Genomic DNA, 25019 nt, shown 5'->3' with positions numbered 1-25019 from the left:
ATGTGATTTTCAATATCTGTATTTGACAATTTGTTTCGTGGAGGTTTTCGACCCCGTTTGTCGCCTTCATGTTGTATTATGTTGTATTTGCGATTTAGTTTTTGAGATGCACCAGGCTGACTGTATGTTATACTACGTGGTTATACTTTACAAACTCGCTTTTTAGATCCTTCGGTTTTACGTCTTGGTAATTTGCATTCTGTTGAGTTCATTACAAAGGATTTCTGTTCTTTTAGGTTTAATTGCCAGAAATCTTTATTAATTGCTACTCATTGTTCTTCTAAGAAATTATTTGTACATTTAAACTTGCAATTTTGATGGCAACTTTGGCTAGCTGTTTTAGCGGCAAACTAAAAGACAAAATACTAACCGATTAGAAATAAACACGTATAAAAACGAGCCAAATGATGTAGCCGCTACGCGTATTACTCGTATTCGAATTTTACTAAGCAAATTCTACGTATTTGATTGCACATACGGGTTTCTCCTTAGGTAGGAGAGTGGCGGGAGGTTCGGGACGTTTTTTTTTAAGGGGCGGAGTTTAAATGCATTATATTCAATTATGAACCTGAAAGTCTGGCATATCAAAACAAAGCTATTTGTTAACTTAAATCAAACTTTGTTCTTACAAAAAAGTGAACATTTTTTTAAACAACTTAAAAAAAAAGACACGTCCCAAACAGCCCTAAGAGAGGGAGGTTTGGACCGCCCTGTTGAGAGGTTTGGTACATTAATCAAAGTTAACGAACATTATCAAAGTCATTCAAGTTTTCGCGAAAATGTAAGTATTTACTGTTCCTTTTGCTTGATCCTTTGCAAATCGGTTCATTTAACTTCCCAACAACGCGCTCTGTTGATATCTCGTCTATGTCCTCTTCGATAGGAAAATAAAATTCATTGATTTTTGAGCTTTTACGAAGGTACGATATTTTAATTTTATCAGGTGAACTTGTAGCATCCAAAACTTTCGCTATATAATGTACAAACAATTCTTTTTTCCCTTCCACTTCTAACTTGACTAAAAGATATTCCGCTGTACAGAACTTCCTTTAGTATTAATTTTAGGCAAATCTAACTCTTCGTCACTGGTAAATTCTAAGTCTGAGCTGCTGTCTTTGCAAAGGTCTTTTTCGTTAAAGCATTCGTCGTCGGAAGAACTCTCGTTAGCTTCTCTTTTTATTCCGGATCCTAATTTAAGCTTTTTTATAGTGCCTCTCTTGCCTTTTAGTTCTTTTTTGCGTTTCCTAGCTGATTTTTGTTCCTCTATTTCATTTTCTCTGGTGTGTCTGTTAGAATTCTTGTTTTTCCTGGTTTCCGACCCGTGTTTTTTTTAATGCGTGGTGCTGCTTTTGGAAATGGTAGACTTATTTCAGGGCTTATAATATTATTGTGGTGCCCGGTGGCGTAGAGGTACAGGCTCTCGTCCACCAATCTCAAGGTAGTGGGTTTGATTCCCACACCCGGCATTGTATCATCCGACTATTTTTATTAAAATAAAAAGTTGGGTACCTAGGTCGACTCAGCCTTAAATGAGTACTTGGGATTCACAATCCTGAGGTAATAATAGGCGGTTGAAGCGTAGTGCTAGCCACATTACATTCCTTGTATACCGAACGGCTCTAGTATGGCAAGCTGTACCTTGCTACTCCCAAGGCGTTGAACGCTATATACGGGAGCTATTATTATTTATAATATTATAATTATCATCTTTCCCTAAGGCGACATCTGTGTCCATATCAGTCGATTTAGTCGATGAAGAGGGCATCTCACTATCTGTAACATTAGTCGATGAAGGAGGTATCTCGCGATCTGTAACATATGCTCCCAAAAAGTCGACATCTGTAAAAGTATTTTCGTTAAAGGGGTAAATGCCGGTCCGCTTAAAACCGCTGGTTATATTTGATGGAGTAAATGTCTTCCCCATTGCTTCGTTTGAAAGTTCAGGTATGTCATATATTTGTATTGGTTTGCCTGGTTGTCTAAGCATTAGACTCTCTGCTGCTGTATCGAAGTACGTTTTAAATGGCCTGTAAACACTTACATCAAGGGGCTGTAATTTGTGGCACGTGTGCGGCGCCGGCGGTAACGTAAGCAAAATTACATTATTCTCTCTTGCTAAATTTATTAGGTCTATTTGGATGTGACAGTCATGGTTATCGAAAATTACTAATATGTGTCGATCTTTGGAAAGCTTGACGTATTGCACAAAGTGTTTAAAAAAGGCTAAAAAGTTTTCTTCGGTCATCCAACCACTGGGATGAGCCGCACCCTTACAGCCAATGGGACCACCTAACTACAAAGTATTAGTATTAGTATTATTAAATAATTTTATTACATTTTGCAAAACTGTATGGGGGGGGGCCAATTTAAGAGCTGCTTTCCTGTTTAATCCATATTGCAATTTGGATGCTTGAATGTACTAATTTGTCAACATAGTTTCTTGCGTCTTGGTAAAAACTTGTTTACTTGAATGTTTGGTTGAATAATCACTTTTCTTAAAAATATTGTCTTTTGAAATCTTAACAAGGTGCTTTTTGAAATCCCATACTTGCGAGCCGTTGGTTTATGCCTTTACCACTTTTAACTTCTTTAATAGCGTCTTGGACAAGGTTGTCGGGCAAAACCTCGCGATTTCCCTTTTTTACATATGTGTGCGGCATATTTAATGAATTGAAATAAAAAAGGTAGGTATCTTAACATGTTTGGAGGACTTTAGGGAGGTTTGCAAAGCTCCCTTCACCCGATGGACCAAACCTCCCGACAGAACAAGGATTCAAAAAAAGGGTTTCACAAAATGTGTTCTTCGATTTAGACAAAAATGTGTTACAGCAACAAATAACTGACATATTACAACGACGCATCACAGTACAACAACACACATTACAACGACATATCACAGTTCTTACCCTTATTTATCATAACCGTATTAAAGGAAATGTATGAAACGAAATATTTACGAAAATATAAGAAAAAATAAACTCACCTGATATCTCGACACACGTTGGCCACAGACTAAATTCTAAAACAACTAAAACAACGTGGTAAATATACGACTTGGAGCCGCTTGGTGTGTATTTATGAGAACCATCGTAAAATATTTTAGCGCTTCAACATTGATTTTTTGAGTTTTTTCTAATGCTGGTTTTATTCTTGTATACAGTGTCTTCAACTGGCCAGTGAGGCGTTGTGCAAACTTGATATTTTCACCTTCAAAAATTTGTATTAATTTAGGCGTTAGACCTTTTATGTAAGGGAGACAACTATAAGTCATGTTAACCTCATCGCGTTGGCGGATGCGTAACTCTTCATCCTGAGGGGGTCTTGGAATTATATTTGATTCATGTTTTGACTCTTATTAAACATAATTCTATTAACATTCTATTAACTATAGAGGGGGGATATGAGTTATTTTGAAAATAGATCTGAGGTCATTCAAGCAGACATTTCTGAATGAGATGTGTGAGAGACGAGAAACTCTGTTACCAAGAGCACCAACGAGGCCCAGCTTCATCCTTGTGGGGTGGTCTGAGTGATAATTAATATATTGACCACTGCTAGTTGGTTTTCTGTACCATTTGGTGACTATTTTATGTGACAAAGAAAGATGTCCAGCATTCAAATAGGACAAGGTCTCCTAATTATCCTCATGTCTAGGAAGGGTATCGAATTATCAACCTCCCTCTCATCAGTTTCATCTCATCTCTATGATCAGTTTTATCCATAGGGACAGAAAAAATCAGGTCGTCAACGTATCTCTTAATAAATGGAATATCATATGAGACCCGCTCAATGCTCTGGGCAAGGAGGTCGTCCAAAACTTAGCTAGGAATTATGGGGGAAATACTGGCTCCCATGGATGTGCCATAAATTTGTTTATAAAACTTGTCATCAAAAACAAGACAGGTAGAGTCAAAAACAAAATTATATACTACATTGTATAAATAAAAATATATTTAAATAACATTTATAGATAGACTTTTATCATCGTCCTGTTGTTCCAAATCCATTGGTGTTGCGTTCTGTATGTGAGCGAGTTCTTTTTCCTCAACAAATTCAGGATAGTGTATACGCTTACAAATTAATTCCGAAAAATATAAAAATACCAATAAATACTTGTTGACGAAACGCTCAGTTTTGCTTTGGAGATAACGCTTTCTAATTGGGAAGTAGGAAAAGCAGGAGTAGTATAGCTACCGGGGTACCACGATCAACTTTGCTCATGCTATTGAGCAAGCTCGATGTTGAGCTCAATCTCGATGGCATGTTTTCCATCAGCATCGATCCATGAGCCAGACAAGTATTAACCTTGGTTAATTTGAAGGTCATTTATAATGAAATAATTCTTGTGTGTGTAGTCCTTGTAAATTTACCAGAGGCTGTTGAAAAGGGTCTTAATGGTGCATGTATTATAGGTTTTTAAGGGTAGTAAAAATGGAGGGTAGAATATTCGAAATGCAGCGTTGTCAGATCTATAAAAATCAGTAGATTTAGGGAATTTGCATATATCCTATGTGATTCACAGGTTGGGGTGCTATAGACGAAATTTCCCTAAAATTTAGGAAAATGCCTTGTTATTGTATGTAAATTACGAAGTTTATCAATAAGAATTATTGCGTTGTTGTTGCATGTGATGATGCATAATAGATTAAAGGTTATCAATAAGAGTACTAATTTTATCTTGTTTACTTAAAACTATATAACCAAATTATTTAACCAAAATACACCTGTAGCGTAGACTTGATATATTAAAAGAAACACACAGAGCTTTTAAAACTATATATATTTTATATACGCTAATTATTACAAACTGATATATTTATAATCATAAATTAAAAATATCTAGAAATGTAAATGTGCAGCTTGACGATATTCAATGATCCACTTTACCGTAGTTTTTACATATTCCGGTACTATTTTGTCAGTAAGCTTTTTCAAATCGGAGCCTGTTAATTTTCCCGGATTGTTAAATGCCGATAACAATCTACCACACTCATATTTGAATGCTGGACATCTTTTAAATCCACGCTATTGACGAACTTCGTCTGATACGTCTTGTGGAACAGTTCGATTTATCATTCTGATGAATGTGTATATAAATGTTGTCCGTAACGTTGATCCACAGCAGCTGCAGCCACATAATTTTTTGTCTTTATTATATTTTTAAGAAAGACAGGTATTTGTGATTTCTCTGTGAGTCTTTTACAATCAATATAGCTTAGATCTGTAGGATTTTTACAAGCTGCCACTACTCTTTCCATTTCAAAATTTAGCATCGGAATTTTGTTAAAGAATCATTTTTTACGCTCTCTCTTACATATATATTTTATATGAAGGGTACAGGAAAAGAAGGTGATATCTCAAAAAATTCAGTTTCGAGAAAAACGCTTTTAAAAGTTTGAAGAGCTTTAAAAATGAATTTACGAAAGCAAAGTAGACATTATTTTCACGTACTATTATTTAATAGGGTTCTGGTGTACAAAAAATACACACAGTTAGATTTGTAACATTTTTTTTAATTTCAATAAAGACATTTTCACAAAAAGTCACATTAACACAGGGAAAAAAGGAGTTGTGTCATGAAAAAAATAAAATGATATTTCAAAGAAAAATGCAATATTTGAATAAATGCCCATAAAACTAAAATTTAAAAGTGCTTAGTTGATGCTGTCATCATTATAAGACTTTTGGGCTGAGTATCTAAAAATATAGCTCAAATTAGATTGAACAGACTTGAGAAAAAGAGTTCGTTTTACCTGCTACAGAACCATGTCACACGTGTGGGACTGAATTAAATCAGTCTTGAGTAGATGAATGTAAAAACTTTTTAAGATTCTGAAGGTCCTTCCATTTTGGTGTACTTATAGGCAAAATATCTATTATATCTATTATATATACTAAATAATAATGTATTAATCACTTGCTACAAAAAGAAAATCGTTTTTTACCTTTGTATAAATAATCTGGAAGTTCAAATTCTTCCTCTTTTAGTTTATTTTTTCCCACGACTTTAAATTTCGCGTCGATGACGACACTACTTTCCCAACTACTATTGTAGCTATCCCGATGTAAAATCAATCTGGGATGTTCCTTGACTATTTTTAGTTCCTTGAGCGGTCTAGAAGGGAAAGAGCATACACGTCGGTAGTGTTTTAACAGAAAAGCAGTCCAACTTCGAAAGTACGATTGTGTAACTTTTTCAACATCAAAAGGGACCGGTTTGATTCTTGCCATTTTAATCACTTCATACCATTCTTCTGGAACTTGGATTCTACTCTTTTGGCTTATTAAATCAAAATCCTTGTCGCACTCTAAGTACGAATGCCCTCGTATCGGAAATGAAACTTTCACACTGTCTAGCCTTTTCTTCGTATGCACGACGTAGTGTAGAAATCGCATAATCGTATAATTTTTATTTTGGTCTCCGCAGGAGTCGCAAAATATTTCAAGCCTACGTATTTTCATGTCGAGGTAATTATATGAAAAGTGGTGCAATAAAGAGCATACATTATCACTGCCCTTTTTCCCACAGTTTCGGGATACCCATAGAAAACGCATTGAGATGTAGAAAGAACATGAATGTTAAAAAAAGTTGACATCTGCCTTTTATAATATACGTCGTTGGTCGTTATATTCGGAGCAAGCAGATTTTTAGCGAAAACCAAGCAAATCGCTTCCTTGTCTATAGATTGTTGGCAATCTCTTTTAGCTTCTCTTTTCCTTTTATAAAACTGCTCAGCCTTCATCTTATGCACCTTATTTTCTGTGGAGATTCGCTGTACATCTCTGTCTATTTGACGATACTTTAGATCCGTTTCTGATAAATTCAGCTTTTGAGTCTCTAAACTTTTAATTTTTGATTAGTATTCATCACACTGACTACATGTGTCAGATCTCGGATATCCTAATAAAGATATAGGTAAAATATAACTCAGAAGTAAAATTGTCTCAAAATCCTAACATCAGGTAAGATTCCCGGTCTTTAAAGAAATAAGAGCCAAATTTTCCTCTTCACATGTAAGTTGACAGATCTAACGATTTCATAATGCTAACCAGCGGCTGGTAACGTTCTTATTTGGTTCGTATTACATGCTCTGAAGGAAAACTCTAGGACTTCTAAAAAACAACTTTATTTTTGTATTAAATGTACAACTTGAACTGTTTCCTAATATACAGGCTGTCAAGATTAAATAGGGGAAACCATACAACAAACAAAGTATACCTCAATAATTAGGAATAAACGTAAACTTTTTTTTTGTCTAGGAGGAACTTGATACAGTTGTGGAATGGAATACGCATATAATATCGCGTTCATGCACCTTATGGCCGATCATTTATGATGTATAAAAGACCTGAAGATTTCATGTCCATCGACTACTTACATCCGGTAAGCACAGAGATGACAGAAAATTTGTTGGAGACGATACCCAAGCCCAGAATCACTTCAGATTATGACGTGTACCAGTTGGCTGCGATAATTATGCTGGAGGAGGGATGGGTCAAGACTAAACACCCAGAAGCACCTGTAAAATTATACAAGAATGTGAGACAGACGCCGTGTTTAATTTGTGTTTCATGTTATTGTTTGAATTGTAATGGACTGTATAACTTTTTCTTGTTTCGGCCAACAAAACTCGTGTTTGCTGAATAATAGACATTTATTGGACTTGTACAATGTAACATTGAACTTGACAATTATAGACTCTGTGAAAAACTAAAGACAAAACCTTATTTATGCTGGGTGAACGATGGACGTTTGCGCACACTTGTGACTCCCTACTTCCTCCTACTTCCTAGCGTGGCAAATTGAAAGCGCATACCGAACAAGTTGATCGGCATTCTTTAAGTACTATAAAATAATATCCGTATACGTATGCATACAAATAGTTTTATTAAACACATAAATCTACATAAATGTTAGAATGTAATATAAATAACCAAATTTTAACTCTATAATAAAACAGAGTACTCTTAATATAAAAACGTAAATAAAATCGAAACAACCGGTTCCCATTAGAACACCGAAGTTAAGCGACGTAAGGCGATACTAGTGGATGGACGGGTGATCGGTTCGAAACTCTGTATCGTGCTGTTGTCCATGGCAAAAGTGTAAAATTTATTGACACACACTGCTCATTGACGCCGGTTTGAGGCCGGATGAGATCGAATATCTCGTGAGTAAGAGTCGATTTAGACACTTGCCAAGTCGGTAGGCCATTGACCATGATATGGCCGAGGACCGCGGTTCGGATTCCGCGTAAACAAAGTAGGCCCCCTCCAGATTAACCCTGGCAGAAAAAAGGAGACGTTAACTGAAATCTTTACTTTAAAATCGATTATTATCCTAAGAATAATATATGAATAAAAATATACCAAGAAATGGGTAACGCTAAAACATTAAGCGAATCGAATGATTGATTGAGCTTAATGCGAAAACATGATCTGTGGCATTAAGGAAAATCCCAGAGGTGGGGGATAATCAGATCCTGTTGCAAACACTAATACATCGGAAAGGGTGATAATACTTTTCGGGTCGCCTAAAGACATGTTAGAAAACATATTAAACAAAAAAAATACATACTGTTATATCACATATATTTAATTTAATATAATTGTAACAATTATAATTATAATTTTTAACAATTAAATTTTTGAAGAAAGTGTGATTTCAGAACAAAATGTATCTTTTAGGCCAGTAAACGTAGCTTAGTATTATATGTAAAGGTGGAAAAAATTAGTAACCAACCAATCTCAACGGGAATGTGTAGATAATGATCTCCTATTTAACCCCTCAGAAGTCCCATTCAGTTTTTTAAACCAATCAGCTATAATTTTTGCGTTAGCAGTAGTGTTAATATAGATAAAATAGATAAACCAAGTATAAATTTAAGCATTAAAACAATTAAAAATAACGTTTAGATATTAATTATTAAATAAAATTATTGTTAAATTAAATAAAAGTCCTCAACTAAAATACAGAAGTTTGTGCAACTGATTCCGTAGCACTGACCACACTTTGAAGAACATTTAAGACCCAGTTTTCTATAAGAGCAATTTTTAGAGCACTGACTCTCTTTGCAATTGCAAAAAATTAGTTTTAATAGATGTCACATTGCTTGTCAGAATTCAGGTGCCAGATTGCTTGTCAGAAAAGTCAGATTTTCATCCATCCATATTGTAAAGAATCTAACTTGTTACCAATCCATTTTTGAATCTAAAAAATACAACTTATAACATTTCCTATAATAGATATATCTTTACAGTTACCTGAAAGTATGTCCTGAGTAAATGGAGTTTTGCAGAGTTCTCAGTTGGAGGCAAATTAGCTAAATTAAAGGTAGTCTTAAGGGCTTGTCTTGATGTAGTCCTATTGTATAGAGTGTATGTTTACTACTGGTGTTAGTTTAGCGATGGTTAATATGTTTAATATAGATTGAGTAGTTTTAAAAGATAATTTAATCCTGACTGAAACAAGTCAACTTTTTTAGCATTTTTTTCTAAAAATACGTCGAGGTATTGACAAAGATCGTTATCTTTTTTCAATACCGACAGGCAAATTTTTTTTTATTTTTTAAATAAAAAGGAGGTAGTTTCACAGCTCGATATAGCATGTATAAACAATATGTGTTTCTTTAAATGTTCCATTTTGTCTTGTACCTAAGATATTTTGGATATTTTATCACCTTTTTGTTGTTTAGAGCATTTACAATACAGATGGAAATTCTTCTTATTTTCAGTCAACAGAAGATGTTGCGCCTTCTGACCTACTAAAATTAATTTTTTGCAATTGCATACAGAGTCAGTGCTCTAAAAATTGGTCTTGTAGAAAACTGGGTCTTGGCCATCAAAGTTCTGGTCAGTGCTAACGGAATCAGTTTTTCACAAATTTTTGTATTTTTGTTGAGGACGAAAATGACGCTCAGAATGACGTCATAGTAGATTTTATTTAACAACTTTAATTTAATAATAATTTTTTTAATATTTTTGTTAACAATAATTTTATTTAATAAATAATATTTAAACGTTATTTTTAATTGTTTTAATGCTTAAATTTATACTTGGTTTATCTATATTAACACCATACTGTTAACGCAAAAATTATAGCTGATTGGTTTAAAAAAACTGGAAAATTTATAAAACGTATAGTAATTTATCTAATAGTAGTAATATATCTATAGTATATATAATATTGCTCTATCTCTATTACTATTTATTTTAGAAAAAAAAATGATTGAAGGTAAAATATTCTAAATTTAATTCTCTACAAAAAACATATCTTTAGTTTTTTCGAAAAAAGTTATGCAAACGGAGATATTTGAAAAAAATAAAAAAAATCCAAGATGGTGCCGGTTTTTTTCAAACTTCCCTAGTGAGACTATTGAAGGGTTAAATAGGAGGTCATTATCTACACATTCCCGTTGAGATCGGTTGGTTACTATTTTTTTACACCTCAACCTCCAGATTGACTAGCCTATTTGAATATACTGGGATATTGCTTAATCTTTTTATATAGACCGCATGTCTTCAATCCTTCAATTAATTGCCGCAGTGGTTTCCTAATTCTTTCGACAGCACAAAATCGTAACGTTCCTAAAAACAATAATATATGTTTTAATAATTTAGTTCATCAAATTATGTGAAAAAAAATTATTAATAAATACTAAGGATTTAAAAACTAAAAAAAAATCCTCAAAGTTATGACGCTACGAAATATTTATATGGTATCTTGGGTTGCCTAAAAGAGAATCATAAATATTATAAGTGATGTTATTGTTTGGGCATGCATTACTGTTTGATTAGAAGCAGCTATTGCTTGGTTAGGTGATACTTTTTGTATGGCTTCAAATGCCTGAATTAAGTTTGATGGTGAAATACTGCTAGGAACTCCACCATGTCCATACTTAAGACGATCCTACACGATGCGTCCAACGTTCGGACGAACGTTCGAACCAACATTTGACACAGTTTTCGGCAATATTACAATTGGCGAATGTGTCCCCTACACGATGCTTCGAACGTTCGTTCCAAAGTTGGACGCAAACCTGGCGCTACATTTGTGAAATTAACTCAGTGTTGTACGTACTCTTGGCTTGAGCAGATATGGATAATATATTAAGTGCTGGGATTGCCGCTGGTATGATAGTTTTAAGTTGCGGTAAACTATTGCAACAGAAGCAAAAAAAGAGAAGACGTAACAGGATTTTATTTCTTGTTACTCTTATGAATCTGTCTATAGCATCATAAGCAAACCAAGATGGTTTGTATATATCTGCACTTCCAGATCTGGTTGTATAAGAATCTATAACTTTCCTCCTCAACGTTCTATACGTTGCCATTACAGATTCTTTTTTTTTTCTTCAATTCTGCTACTGACAAGTCTATACTCATTTCCTGAGAAATTTCACGCCAAGCATCATTCAAGACATTCCGGTTTTTATGCTCGGAATGCCTGTGATTCCATATAATTGGATATTTCTCGTAAATCGAAATAAATTATTACTCAATTTTAACTAAAAACGGAAAATTTTAAAAGTAATTTTAGTAAAAAGTAAAAACTTATTCACATATAAGAAAACCAATATTTAATCTTTCTATATACCTATATATGTACTTATATATTTCTGGCAAAAAACAAATCACGAAAATTTTTCAGCCTGAGGAGACCACGTTTTAGCATTAAAAGCGAGGCCGCTACTGATCCCTAGTAAAATATCAGCCACGTGAAGACTCTCGTGTAGGAGCGCATCGAACATTACTTCGAACGTTGGAAGGTCCTTTGACTCGCGTAAAATTTACCGACAAGAGCCCGAACTTGCTTCGAACGTTCGACACATGGATTTCTGCGCTCCCACACGATGTGGCGAATGCCGTGCGTCCAACGTTTGAAGGTGTTCGCCACATCGTGTAGGACCGTCTTTATATTATGATATTTATTTAATTCCCATACATGTTTGGCATTCAGATATTGTTTAAGAGTTTTTCCAATTATACCATGACGCATTGATTCATCTATTGCATTTCTAGTAGCCGCAATTGCAGCCACTGCAGCAATATGCATTTTACTATTGTCTGTCGTAAATAGTGACCTCCAGATTGACGACTAGAATTAATGGCTGCTAATGTTGATGGTGTTAATGTTGACACCTATTTCATTACTGATACTTTCAATATCATCTTCAGATCTCTTGGCGGATCATCATGCAAGATAGTGAATTTAATTTATGATAAATAATCCAACATTTTTAACAATGTTATTTTTTTAGCTTCTGCTAGAAGACTATAAGTTGAATTCTCATTTTTTTAAGTGCTTATAAATGTTATTTTTACTTCAAGTTTTCTAGACATACTGTAGGGAAATGACAATCTCCATATTTTGTTATGGTCTTTCTTTCTTACTTGTCTAGCTGATTATTTTAATAAATTACTTTTGAGCAGATTCAACTGCTTTTGACTGTTTGTTAGGGTTGAAGTCATCAAAATAATCTTCACATATATCTGCAAACTGTTTTTGTGAATCATGGAAGTCTAATGTAGAAGATCCATGCTTTTTAATAAAATCTTCTGGTGCCATGCCTAATATAATAATATCTTTAGCTAAATTGTGTTGGGCTATTTGTATTGGTAGAGTGCCTGCAACAGTGAATGCTGCAACACTATTATTTTTACCTTTAATGCCTATAGTTTAGCTAGTGCATCTGGTATAGTTAATGACACAGCCATTGTTAAGATTGTTAAAATATTTTACACATATCAATTGAAGCTGAATTGCCATTGTTAAGATTGTTAAAATATTTTACACATATCAATTGAATATATGATCAAACTCTATATTATTAATACTTAAACAAGAAAATATACTATCTATAAATACCTTAAATGTTAGCTGATTATTAGAATATCCTTATTTATAATTAAGGGACTACTAGAATTAATGGCTGCTAATGTTGATGATGTATTGACACCTATTTCATTATTGATACTTTCAATATCATCTTTGGAAAATATAGTACCTGGTAATGGGAATAATAAGTAGATTAGATCCATATTATCCAAGATAGTGAATTTATTTTATTAAGTACCAAAAAAAACCAAAAAAAAACAATAGCCAATAATCCAGCATTTTTAACACTTAATGTTATTTTGTTAGCTTCTGCTACAAGACTATAGTTGAATTCTCATTTTCGTAAGTGCTTATAAATGCTATTTTTACTTCAAGTTTTCCATCCAGCATATCTGCAAACTATTCTATATAAAAAATCAATTTATAAATCATCTTGTTAATAGATGTAAATCGAAAAGATTATAATATACTGGTAGTGTTTGATAAAGGCGGACTCTCACAACCTTCAAGAAATAAATTTACTAAAGCAGGCTACTCACACGCCTGCCGCAAGGGCTATCTAGGGTGCAAGGCAGTCGGAGCAATCTAGGAAGGTTTTCTACACACATACCTGGATGTTTTCTGTTCAGTGTTGTGAGTAGGGCAGTGGGCATCTACCGCTTTCGTACGTAGCTACAGAAATAAAAGGAAATATGGCGCCAATATTGTCAAAACCCCAAAAAGTTGGTATAGCGCTAGCTCTATCTGTGGTCCTACCAAAGAAAAAAAGAAAAAGAAGATACTGGGTGAAGAACTGGCTGCAAAAAAGAGAAGAATTGTGTCACATTAACTTTAGAAACTTCTTGAGAATGGATATAGATTCCTCTGAAGAGATCCTTGGTATGAATAAATAACTAAATAACTAAATAAATACACCATTTATAGAAAAACAAGATTCATTAATGCGGAAAGCAATAAGTGCTCGAGAACGTTTAACTGCTACTTTACGTTTTTGGATACCGTCCGTCCGTACTACCGTCCAAACATCATGCTCTCTCAACTGCTCTCTATTTTCCATTTTTAAACCACAACTAAAAACGTGTTCCGCTCAACCAAAGACGTGTTCCGCTCTTTTTGATTATGCGCGAACTGACAGAAGTTTAGGGAGCTAGGATGGTCAAGAGCCCCTGCCGCCCTGCCTAGGAGACGATTTAGGAGATTGCCCCTGCAGCAGGCGTATGTGTAGCGGCGATAACAAAGATAGGTCCTCCCTGGAAATTTGCTGCTCTCATGTTTCGGTTCGAGTTTCAAATGCTTTACGGAAGTAAGAGTCATTATTCTCATCATCACTTAGATTTATTATTGTTGGGTGGCACTAAAAAATTAGGGAGATAATAATAAAAACAATGTGAAAAATACGTTACTTCTTGGTTGGAAAAACTGCATAATCAATGTATTCATTGTCTGCCTCATTCCGAAGCAGATCTATATACTCGCATCAAATGTATCCACATCATCTGAGAAAATTCCATTTCCGGAAATAGATTAAGCACCCCTACGCTTCCTGGCCCGTTTAGCTAGAGAAGATGTCTTTTTGATAGACTTTGAAGCCAAATAAAACGTTACTTTGTCAAAAACGGTGCGAGGAAAATAATCTTCGATAGTTATCTTATCATCTAACTCTTGTAGCGAAATATCCACCATTTTGTTTCAAAATCTGAAATATGTCCTTTTGTAGATTTGCCCATAAGGAAAAACAGATTCACGACGCGTTGATATACAGTATTTATTGTTGCAGACTTTTCAATTTTAATTTGTCGGCTGCCACCTCCTTGCAGGTTACGCATCTGGATATAGGTGTCTCCGTCCATTAAACAAACTCAACCCTCTTCAATCAGTCTTGTTGGCTTTACTTTTATATTAAAATTTCCTGTGCATGCGGTAGTATTGCCCGGTGGCATATTTGTAAACAACGTCCATGATCGCGATTGGATTCTAGGTCGAACTCTGCCGAGCGATGCCGCGTAAACAGCATACGATATCGCAAATCCGTCTAGTAAATAGCATCCGTGATTCCAAATTTTAACTGTATTAACTCTTAATTTGGCACACCTAGATATTTTGATTTTATTTTGAAAAATTGGATATATTTGATCTAAGATTTAGATTTTTCTACAGAACCCATTTATGTAAAAAGGAAGGAAATGTGAAGAAAAAAAAATCAAGGAATGTCACGTTATCTTTGTTTTGAGAAATTTGGAAATTTAACATTTATGGCTCAATAATTTTAACCTTAGGCATCAGTGAAACAGTATATATTTTTATTTAATAAAATTAATGTACATTCTATCAAGTATGTAAACATATTTTAGTAAAATCTTTAAAGAAAACAGAAAAAACTTGAAACTATTCTTAAATGCAGAAAAAAAACAAAAAATAGGGAATGTCCCAAAGCCACCATTGTGGGCCATTGTTTTCACGAACTTACAGAAAGGCTACAAATAAATAATTGTTAATATTATAAGGTAGAAGAAGAAAAAAATGCTTGCTTACCCTTGTTAATATTATAAGCTAGAAAAAAAAATGCTTGCTTACCCCAATTACATACTCATAAATTCTACTGGTAAGGTAGAGCAGTGTAATACAGAGGCTAATTTATTGCCTAATTTAAGCCCTTTTCCACACAACCCGTGAGGTAGTGCTCTTGGCGCGTTTTTTTAAAATGTTGTCCCCAGTAGGCCTAGTCCACTAGCAGTTAGATTTTACTCGTTTGTTTCATCCTCTTCATTTATTATCTCTTCCTGTGGTGCATTTAGGCAACCCTGCCCATGGCAGTTGGAGCACATATTTGAACAACGTAACCCAACTCGTCGACAGCCGAGTCGTATGGTGTGACGCAGTGTATCCCACCCATCGCATGAAAAGTATCTTTACCCGTCCTGGTGTTTATGTTAAAGTCGGCGTTGTCGAACACAAATTGAGAAAAGGAGCTCGTGGTAATGTCTGGATTCCAAAATTTGACAGCAGAGTGTTCAAACTGTGAAACTTCGCTATGACTGGAACAAAAACCTAAATGTGAAACGGCTTGCACTATATTTCGGGTAGCAACTTTACAAAAGAGATACACAGCAAGTCCAAGCAATACAGGAGATATGAAGGAACGTGGTCTAGTAGCAGATATAATGGAGTGAGCAATAGCTGTACATTTCCTCTCGATGCCATCTTGTTTACCTCTTTTATTTTTAATAATTATTGTATTTAAAAGGGCGCTCAAAGTATCTGGCACAAGTTGTTCTGCTTCGCATGTAAAATTTGATAAGTCTGGATATTCGGTTGTATTGTACACAGTGGTTCAAATATCCTCGCGAATGATGTTTGCGGCAGTTTCTACGATTCTCATACGCTCTTCCTTTTCGGTATTAGCCCGTTCTGTGTGCCAGCTATAACTATGTACCTATACTAGTTTTAAAGCAGATCCTCGAAAATACGCAACTGTTGGTCTCTTCCGCATTGTTGCAACCACCACTCCATCTCCATATTCTTCGATTAATTTGTTTTGCAACATTTTTATAGTAATCGAAGCACCTTCTGACATATGTTCTTCCATCTTTCGCATTAATTCTGGCAAAGTAAATTGACATTCGTCAGAGTTGTCTACAAACTCACACACATTTCTAAACGCTGAATCAATTTCATCGTCTTGTGGACGGCCCCGTTTTCGACTGAACGGTTCATTAGCCAAAAACTTGGAATAACATGCATTGTGATACCGCGCTTCTGCTGCGACCAAACACATCACACTATTTATCCGCCTCGCAACTACTTCTGCCGTTTTGTCAGTTCTATTTAAGCACCTTTGTAAAATTCCATCTCTAACTGTAACCGAACGAATTTCGTACATTGCCTCGCGCAGATTAGCTCTCTTCTTTTTTTCTGCAAAAATATCACATTTCTTAGCACAAAATAGACAATTATTTTTAAAATCAAATTGCTCAATAGATCTTAAATCCTTTTCGCCTGGTTTGCTGCTACCTGAGCCTTTTTTAAGAAAGCTTTGAATATTTCTTCTTTTATGTATTCACATTCATTGTAGCAGCCTAAAATAATTTCTTATTTTTGCGCTATATCTCTAGCAGAATTTAAACAAATAATGCCCATCCCTAGTTTGTACCGCTGCAATTTTGGTAGTACCGTGCATACCGTTCGATGTGGTGGCGCAGGGTGGCCATTTGTATTGTTAGTTGAATTATTCTTTAAGTAAACAAAATACAAGAAGCGGAAAAATGGGCCAAAAAACCCTACATATATGCTTATTCTCTGCATTAACCAGACTGAAGGGAACAGCCATTCGACGACCGGTTTCGGAGATTTATCTCCATCTTCAGGCCGACTTTGCTGTAACCCTCAATCTGACAAAACGAAAAGCAGAGAATAGTATTTGAGTACAAAACGTACTACTATGGATAGTGCTAGACGCTCTCTCCATTTGTTTATATATACCCTACCAAAACTTTCAGCTCCATCTACGGTAACGTGGATGAAGCAAGCATATTCTTTAAATGGTATTAATAACTTTCCTCAATTTTCCTTATTTCGAGCACAGTTAGGTGTGTATTTAATTTTTGTCGTCAGAAGATAATCACTGGCAGAATTTTAACGTTTTATTCGGATTTTTCGACACTTCCATTTCAACCACTGGTGAGAAGTCCCAGGGTGGTTCTGATCTTCCTATAAAAGTTTTTGTACATCGTATGTGGCGGAGAATAGTCCTACGAATGTGTCCCATGTGTGAATTTAAGGGTAAAAATTAGCATTTTGGGAGTAGATTTTGGGATAAACTTTCGTTTTAGAAACGAGAACATTTTGGGAGTTTTTTTGAGAAGATTTTAAGAGCAGCAGTAGTTTTTTGAGTCGATGTTTTTGAGCAGTTTTTGATTTTTCTGAATGGGGCCGTAAAGGTTCCCTGTTGGAGGCTGGTATGAATTGGCGAGTTTCCCCCTTTTTCCGCAAATTTCCAAGTTATCTGATGGTTTGAAACAGTTACGTAATGGATATGGGCCCAAGTACGATATGAAATCAACATTGATTGACTACAGCTTCAGAACAAAAGCTAAGTACTGATTTACGTTTTGTTTAAGAATCTTTTTGCTCTTTTTTCTTATTTTTCTACGACCTTTTTATTATAACCTTTTCATGAAACTTACACAACGATCACGTTTGGTAATTTATATTTAGAAATGTTTAAATTAAGTTTCGATATATCAAAATAACATTAATTTATTGTATTTTTTTAAAGACTTTTTTATTCACTTTCAAGTTGGAGTTATTTAATTATTACTAAATGTACATAGTTTTTTTATTAAATTTTGCTGTTTTAATTTGAGATATATCATTACTGAACATCTTTAGCCTGTGGTAATTTTCTTAATTTTTTAAATATCACATTAACTTGGCTTAAATTAAGTGGTGCCCAACAATATGCAAAAATAATTAAATTGTTCCATAAACAATAATATGCAAAAACCTCTTGTTCACCAGATGAACAGCAGCCGTACGCTGCGGTTTTCTTTTTAATTTTTACCATCTTTTTTATAATTTTTTCTAACCTTTTAAAAAGTTGCCGCAACATAGCTTATGCACAGTCACACTCGTTACATTAATAAGCTGCTTATACTACCGTGATTAGCAAAAACGCAGTATGCGCAAAAAAGTTAAAGCGGAGTAAATCCTGTTTAAAGTAAATTGCATAGCCGTACTAAACGATTTTCTAAAAATGTTTTTTACTACATCATATTTTTTTATCGATGAAAAATACTTTTGATTTAAAAAAAATGCCAAAAAGACGTTTTGTTTTTTTAAAAACGCACTTACTGCGTTTTTGCTAATTACACAACTATACACGGTTTTGGACCTGAGCAACTAAAAGCAATTTCTAAGATAATATTTGGAGCTGAAACCAAATCAGCAGTCCATTTCTTAAGATTGATTCTAAATTTCGAAATATTCAATAAATTCATTATTTTACTATTTTTGACCGTTAACGGTCATTTATTGAATTAAACAATATAAATCAGATGTGAATGCAACAAATTGACGATTACTTGTTTGTAATCCGGTGATTTATGATTACCGAGAAAGTTGGGAACAACACTTTGAAACGATGCCCATGCTGCTGCCTCATCAAGCGTTTAACATTTTGTAAACGTTGCATCAGCCATTAGTTTTCTAATATCAGGTCCGACAAATATTCCTTCCTTGATTTTTGCGTATGACAGTTTTGGAAACAACTTGGTTAAGTCCTGGAAAGCCGGTCCTTTACGATTGAACGCTTTGACAAAGTTCTTAATAAGTGGTATCTTTGTGTAATAATACACTACTGTTATTCCTAATTTGTTTATTTAAACTTTAACTTTGTATAACAATGATTATTAACGTAAATGTGAGATAAATGTCTTGAGACGTGACGTGCTTTTGCGAGGAAGGATGAGTAATGGTTATTAAATACAAAATTCACATTCAGGCGCTCATACAAAAACGCCGTACTGCATTTTTATCAAGTAATGCAAACGGCTTTTGGTATTCTCAAAATGCAGTATAGTAATAAAAACTATAAAAAATTAAAACAAAACTTTTATTTGATAAACAGTTTAAATACTTTTAACACATACCTAACTATCTAGTCCAGTATTTATATAGGTAAACGCTAACAATTTAGTTAGTTGGCAAATTTAACCAAAAATCCCTCCTATTTTGGGGTAAAACTTGATCCAGACTTTTAAGTAACGCATCTCTTTTTTTCCGCGGGAAAACCGTAAGGACGCATTAATGCCTTTGGTATTTTTAAACCGGTTTTTGTAGCCTTAACTGTTAAAAAATCGAGATTATTAAAAGGCTCGGTTTCGGAATATGATGTTTTATAAAGAAGTTTATAAGAACCTCGAACTGCTTTTATTTGAACTATGTTTATAAATAAATTCTATTCACTTGCTTTAATTTTTTTTGCGAAGCATGGTTTTCCCACAGAAAAAAATCGCTGTAACTCATCTCTTTAACTTCTACTTTTCCACCATTGGCAGTTTGTACTGCCGTTACAAAATCCGGAAAATCGTAAGTTTTACCTTGATGTTTAGATAGTTCCACCTATCTGCCGACATATAAGTATGTCCAGGTTTGAAGTAGTGAATATTTACAGCTTCAAAGGACACTTTATTTGAGTTGATTATAAAAACTAGAAAGCTTAGAAATGCCCAATTATTATTTTGGCTTGAACAGTTGTCAAGCCAAACTGAAATAGATTTTAAATCCCAATTTCGCTTACAGAAATTATAGAGTGTGCTTATGAGTCTTTCTTGGCTCCTGCCACTAATACCTTCATACTTATCGTCTTTTCGAGTTTTACTTACTGCTATTAAGTTTTTAATTTCTTTTTTCACACACACTACACACTACATCACTGCCTTCAAGCGTCTTTTCGCATATAAAACAATCACCTTCTATGTTCGTTTTAGAAAATGTAACAACTTTCTTCCACTACAAAAAATGCAATCATTACACTTAACAAGACCCAGTTTACAACTCACCGTTCATAGTACCGCATATGAAATCAAACTAAATTAAAATAAAAAGCATATAGTCGATCGCATCGCCACATAACACACTCGTATTATACTAATCTCCGTTGCATGGTATTTATAAAACCGCAAGGTCACAAGACGTTGTTCGTTGGTTGGCGCCTCCTTACTCCTTTCACTTCTAAGTTCGGTCACTCATCTGCATATATATCGCTTAAAGCAGTGGTAGTTTGTTCCTTAAAACAAAAAATTTTGCGCAAGTTATATATAACCATTAGGAATTTTTAAACAGACCTTTTAGGTATATTTTTAAAATTTTTGCGGATATGCTTTTGTTATAAATAATAACAATATTGTTATATTTTCTATTTATAAAAAAATAGTGGAACGGTATCCCAAAACCCTCTTACAAGCCACCACCAGCCTAAAGCATTGATTTCGTACGATTTCTGGACTAATTACATATTTTAAATAGCATACGAAAAACTACCCTTAACTTTAATCGCAATTTACGGGAATTCCATGAGGATTAGCTAAATTACTTAAAGAATAGTTTTTATTTAGAATTTAATTTGCATCAATTTTGATTCTAAGCATTTTTTCGATTTGTATAACGGGTTTCGCGAAAATTAAGAAAAACCGACACAACCTACGATTTGGGGGTGGTTTTTAGCGAAATAATGGACGTTGCGGACAATATTCGGAAGGGAACTTTTTGGGGTTTTGTTCCCACTTCTATATCGTCGCCTCAGAACAACAGTAGGACATCTAAAAAATACTGGTTTCGAGAAAAGTGAATATAAAGATTTGGTGGAAATTCAGTTCTTTATATCCTTTTTATTTCTTAATGAATTCAAGTACAATTTTCATAAGTAACTTTAGCTTTTTTAACCACTTTAGCTATGTACTAGTCGACTAAAAAAATTAATAGATAATTAAAAAAAAGTAGGTACTTGTCCTAGTGTTGCATAATATAAAATGTAATTAAAAATTTTACAAAATCTTTATGTATTTCTTAGATATCCTATTGTAACACTACACTCGTGTTAATGTTTATGATTATTATTTTCCTTGACAATGCAGAAATAAAACAAATCTAGCTCTCTCAAGTTTTTATTACAAATGTGACATAAACTTTCCTTTTATTGAAAATTTAAGTCAAAATATTGCGAACGGCTACTCTTATATCGGAGGCGGTGGGAACAAGCCTTTGCTTCTGCACTTGGCTAAAAAAATGATACCCACCTATACCTTACACTGCATACCAAAGGGCACCACTTATTTCAAAAAGATGCTAATACTTACAAAGGATAGTACAAACTGAAATAAGAAAATTTGTACAAGTGTATTAATTGAATAGAAACTAAAATTAGTATAGCTATTAAATATTTTGAGAGACTGGATCAACCAATGAAACAATTCAAATACCCAAAAAATAAGATTTATTTCTTGTTAGAAATTATTCGGTACCTATTCGGCACAGCAGTTATATACATTAATATACAAGAATTATATTTAAGAAACTGTATCTTAAAACTTGTTTAAAATCAAATTATGTCTGTTCAGATATTATTCAAACAATTATAACATAAAAAGAATACTTTTAGAGACGGTCATGGTTTTATTCGAATATTAAATATCTAAATTTTAATTGACTTATTACGAAGATTCATCAACCTTTTTGTTTATATATAGTTAAGGGAAAAAGTTTAAAAGTGGTATCCAAGATTACCCTTACAGGTCAAAGATTGTAATGATATAAAAGGTTAACATAAATAGATGTTAAATCCGAATAATCAATTAATATAACATGATTATTTTAATAATCAAATATAAGTGAAATTTAAGCAATGCTGAGGCAAATACTTAAGTGTTAAAAAAAATATATATAAAATGTAACAGAATGTTAAATTTTATAAATTAAGGGTTAAAGTAATGCTGAAGGCAAGTACTTAACCAGTTAAATGTAAAATGCTAAGAATAATTAATTTCTTAACACACTAATGATTGTTTAAAATCAAATTAATAAAAGTTTAGTTTACTATAAAAAAATATACTGGCCTTGTATACCAAATTATACTAAAAAAAGGATCTGGAATGTCAAAGAAAATCTTACCAAAACTATAGATCCATTAAAATCACAACAATCAAAATCTATATGGGACCTTCATCCATCTATAGGACAACAAAATCACAATATTTTTCCCATATTGTGAAAAATATTAGCCAAATAAATATAATTCTCAAAATGACACAGTGACCTCGGTAACGGCCAAATCCGAGGTGGCGATTTTGACGTTTCCCGTCTTGTCGATACACCAGGGTACGATCCAATATTTTCGATAGAGAGCGTTCCGAAATTTAAGTGTTGTAGAAATGTAAAAAGAATATCGATACAATAATAAAATACCGTCTGTAATAAAACAAAGTAGCATTTGGAAAATGAAAATGATACACAAAGATATGAAAAATAATAATTTTTATTCTATATTAAAAAACGAAAAAATCATTAAGGCCACAAAATATAAACTACTGAATCCAAAAGTCAGGAATGGTATAACTAAAATTAGCAATTGCAATAATAATAATTAATCTAAATCATCCTGTGTAGAGGTACTAGCGGATGCTGAGAGAGACCGATAAAAGTCATGATGTTTCTTTGGTATTAGATTGTCATTGCACAAACTAAGTCGTTTTGTTTATTGATTGCTATAGGTGGTGCTTTGTCATAAGCAGGGATTAAAATCGGATTTGCTGTCTGTGTTCTCATTTTTTCCTTATGTTTATACTGTTATATTCTGTTTGTTTGTATGAGGTTTTGTAAAAAATGGTAAAGGGTTCATTTTTTTTTACTTTAATCATTTTTAGGTCAATTAATAAAACTTTCTCACCATTTTCGTTGACTTTGAATCCCCATTATTTTGGTTATTTTTTTCCAATCAATAAAATCTTCAGTAGACATCTCATTAACTGCGTATGGTTTTCCTCTTTTTTTAGCAGATTTTGCAATTGTCACTAGTTCAGATGGAACTATATCGCTTAAAGCAGTGGTAGTTTGTTCCTTAAAACAAAAAATTTTGCGCAAGTTATATATAACCAGTAGGAATTTTTAAACAGACCTTTTAGGTATATTTTTAAAATTTTTGCGGATATGCTTTTGTTATAAATAATAACAATATTGTTATATTTTCTATTTATAAAAAAATAGTGGAACGGTATCCCAAAACCCTCTTACAAGCCACCACCAGCCTAAAGCATTGATTTCGTACGATTTCTGGACTAATTACATATTTTAAATAGCATACGAAAAACTACCCTTAACTTTAATCGCAATTTACGGGAATTCCATGAGGATTAGCTAAATTACTTAAAGAATAGTTTTTATTTAGAATTTAATTTGCATCAATTTTGATTCTAAGCATTTTTAAGCAATGGGGACTTTGAATCCCCATTATTTTGGTTATTTTTTTCCAATCAATAAAATCTTCAGTAGACATCTCATTAACTGCGTATGGTTTTCCTCTTTTTTTAGCAGATTTTGCAATTGTCACTAGTTCAGATGGAACATAATTTGGACCATTTTTAAGTATTCTTGATCTTTCTTTTTCAATGCAAGAATGCATCGAATCGCCTTCATTTTCCGTATGACCAATGATAAGGTATTTATGATTAATTTCTTCTATGTCATAATTTTGGACAGTGTATAAATACATAGCCATCAAATACTTTTTTTTGTTTTGAGCTGTACAAGTATCACTATAGAAAACAGCTTTTTTTCCTCTGGCATATTTCTTCAGAAACTGAAAAACAGGTTGAAATTTCATTGGCTCCTCTTTTGGCCTCTCCCTCATTCCACATGTAGCAAAACCCTGATTTTTCTCTTATTGAAAAATAATGAAATTGTAATTGTTAAACTTGCTTTTGTAATAAAATGAAGAAATGTTACCATTAGGCAGCGGGGTAACAGCTTGTAAATCATAGGAACACAACACGATACTATTATTTTTATCTTCCAATGCCAAATTTTTATCTTTTGCCTTTTTCAAGCGAGATAGATCTTTTTCCTCTTGGTGCCTTGCAAATTCTTCTTTTTTTGAGTCTTTTTCTTTAACAGTTTAATTTTTAAATGACTCGCAGACGGAGCATAAATCTTTTTTTTACTCAAAAAAACTCAAATTAAATTTTGTGTTAAAATGTGTGAGTAAGTATGTTGCTTAACAAAAGGACTGTTATCATTTATACATTCTTCCTTGTATAGTCTGTACATCATGCTCAAATTAAGTAAGCCTTCCAAAAATTCTCGTTTTGAGGAACCCCTGCGATAATGGGATTCTTTATTTTTATTTTTCTAGGAAATCTATTTATATGTTTTATCACACCTTCAATTAGGATTCCATCAATTTTATTAAATCGATTTGAGTGTGTGCCTCTCTTTTCTTTTTCTAAGAATTTAAATTCATTCAACTTTTTCAACCCAGTGTCAACTGAACAATTAGAGATGTTTAAGGTGTTTTTGAAGAATAGTTTACAAACCCTAAGTTTGAATTAATTTTGCACTAAACTACAGTTGCACTAAATGAAATAAAACTTCATGTCATATGTTACCCAAGGATATGTCTTATTTTGAATTA

The sequence above is a fragment of the Sitophilus oryzae genome, unplaced genomic scaffold (genome assembly GCF_002938485.1).
Source record: "Sitophilus oryzae breed Bouriz unplaced genomic scaffold, Soryzae_2.0 scaffold_111_pilon_pilon, whole genome shotgun sequence".
Lineage (NCBI taxonomy): Eukaryota > Metazoa > Arthropoda > Insecta > Coleoptera > Curculionidae > Sitophilus > Sitophilus oryzae.
Note: the sequence above shows the minus strand (reverse complement) of the source record.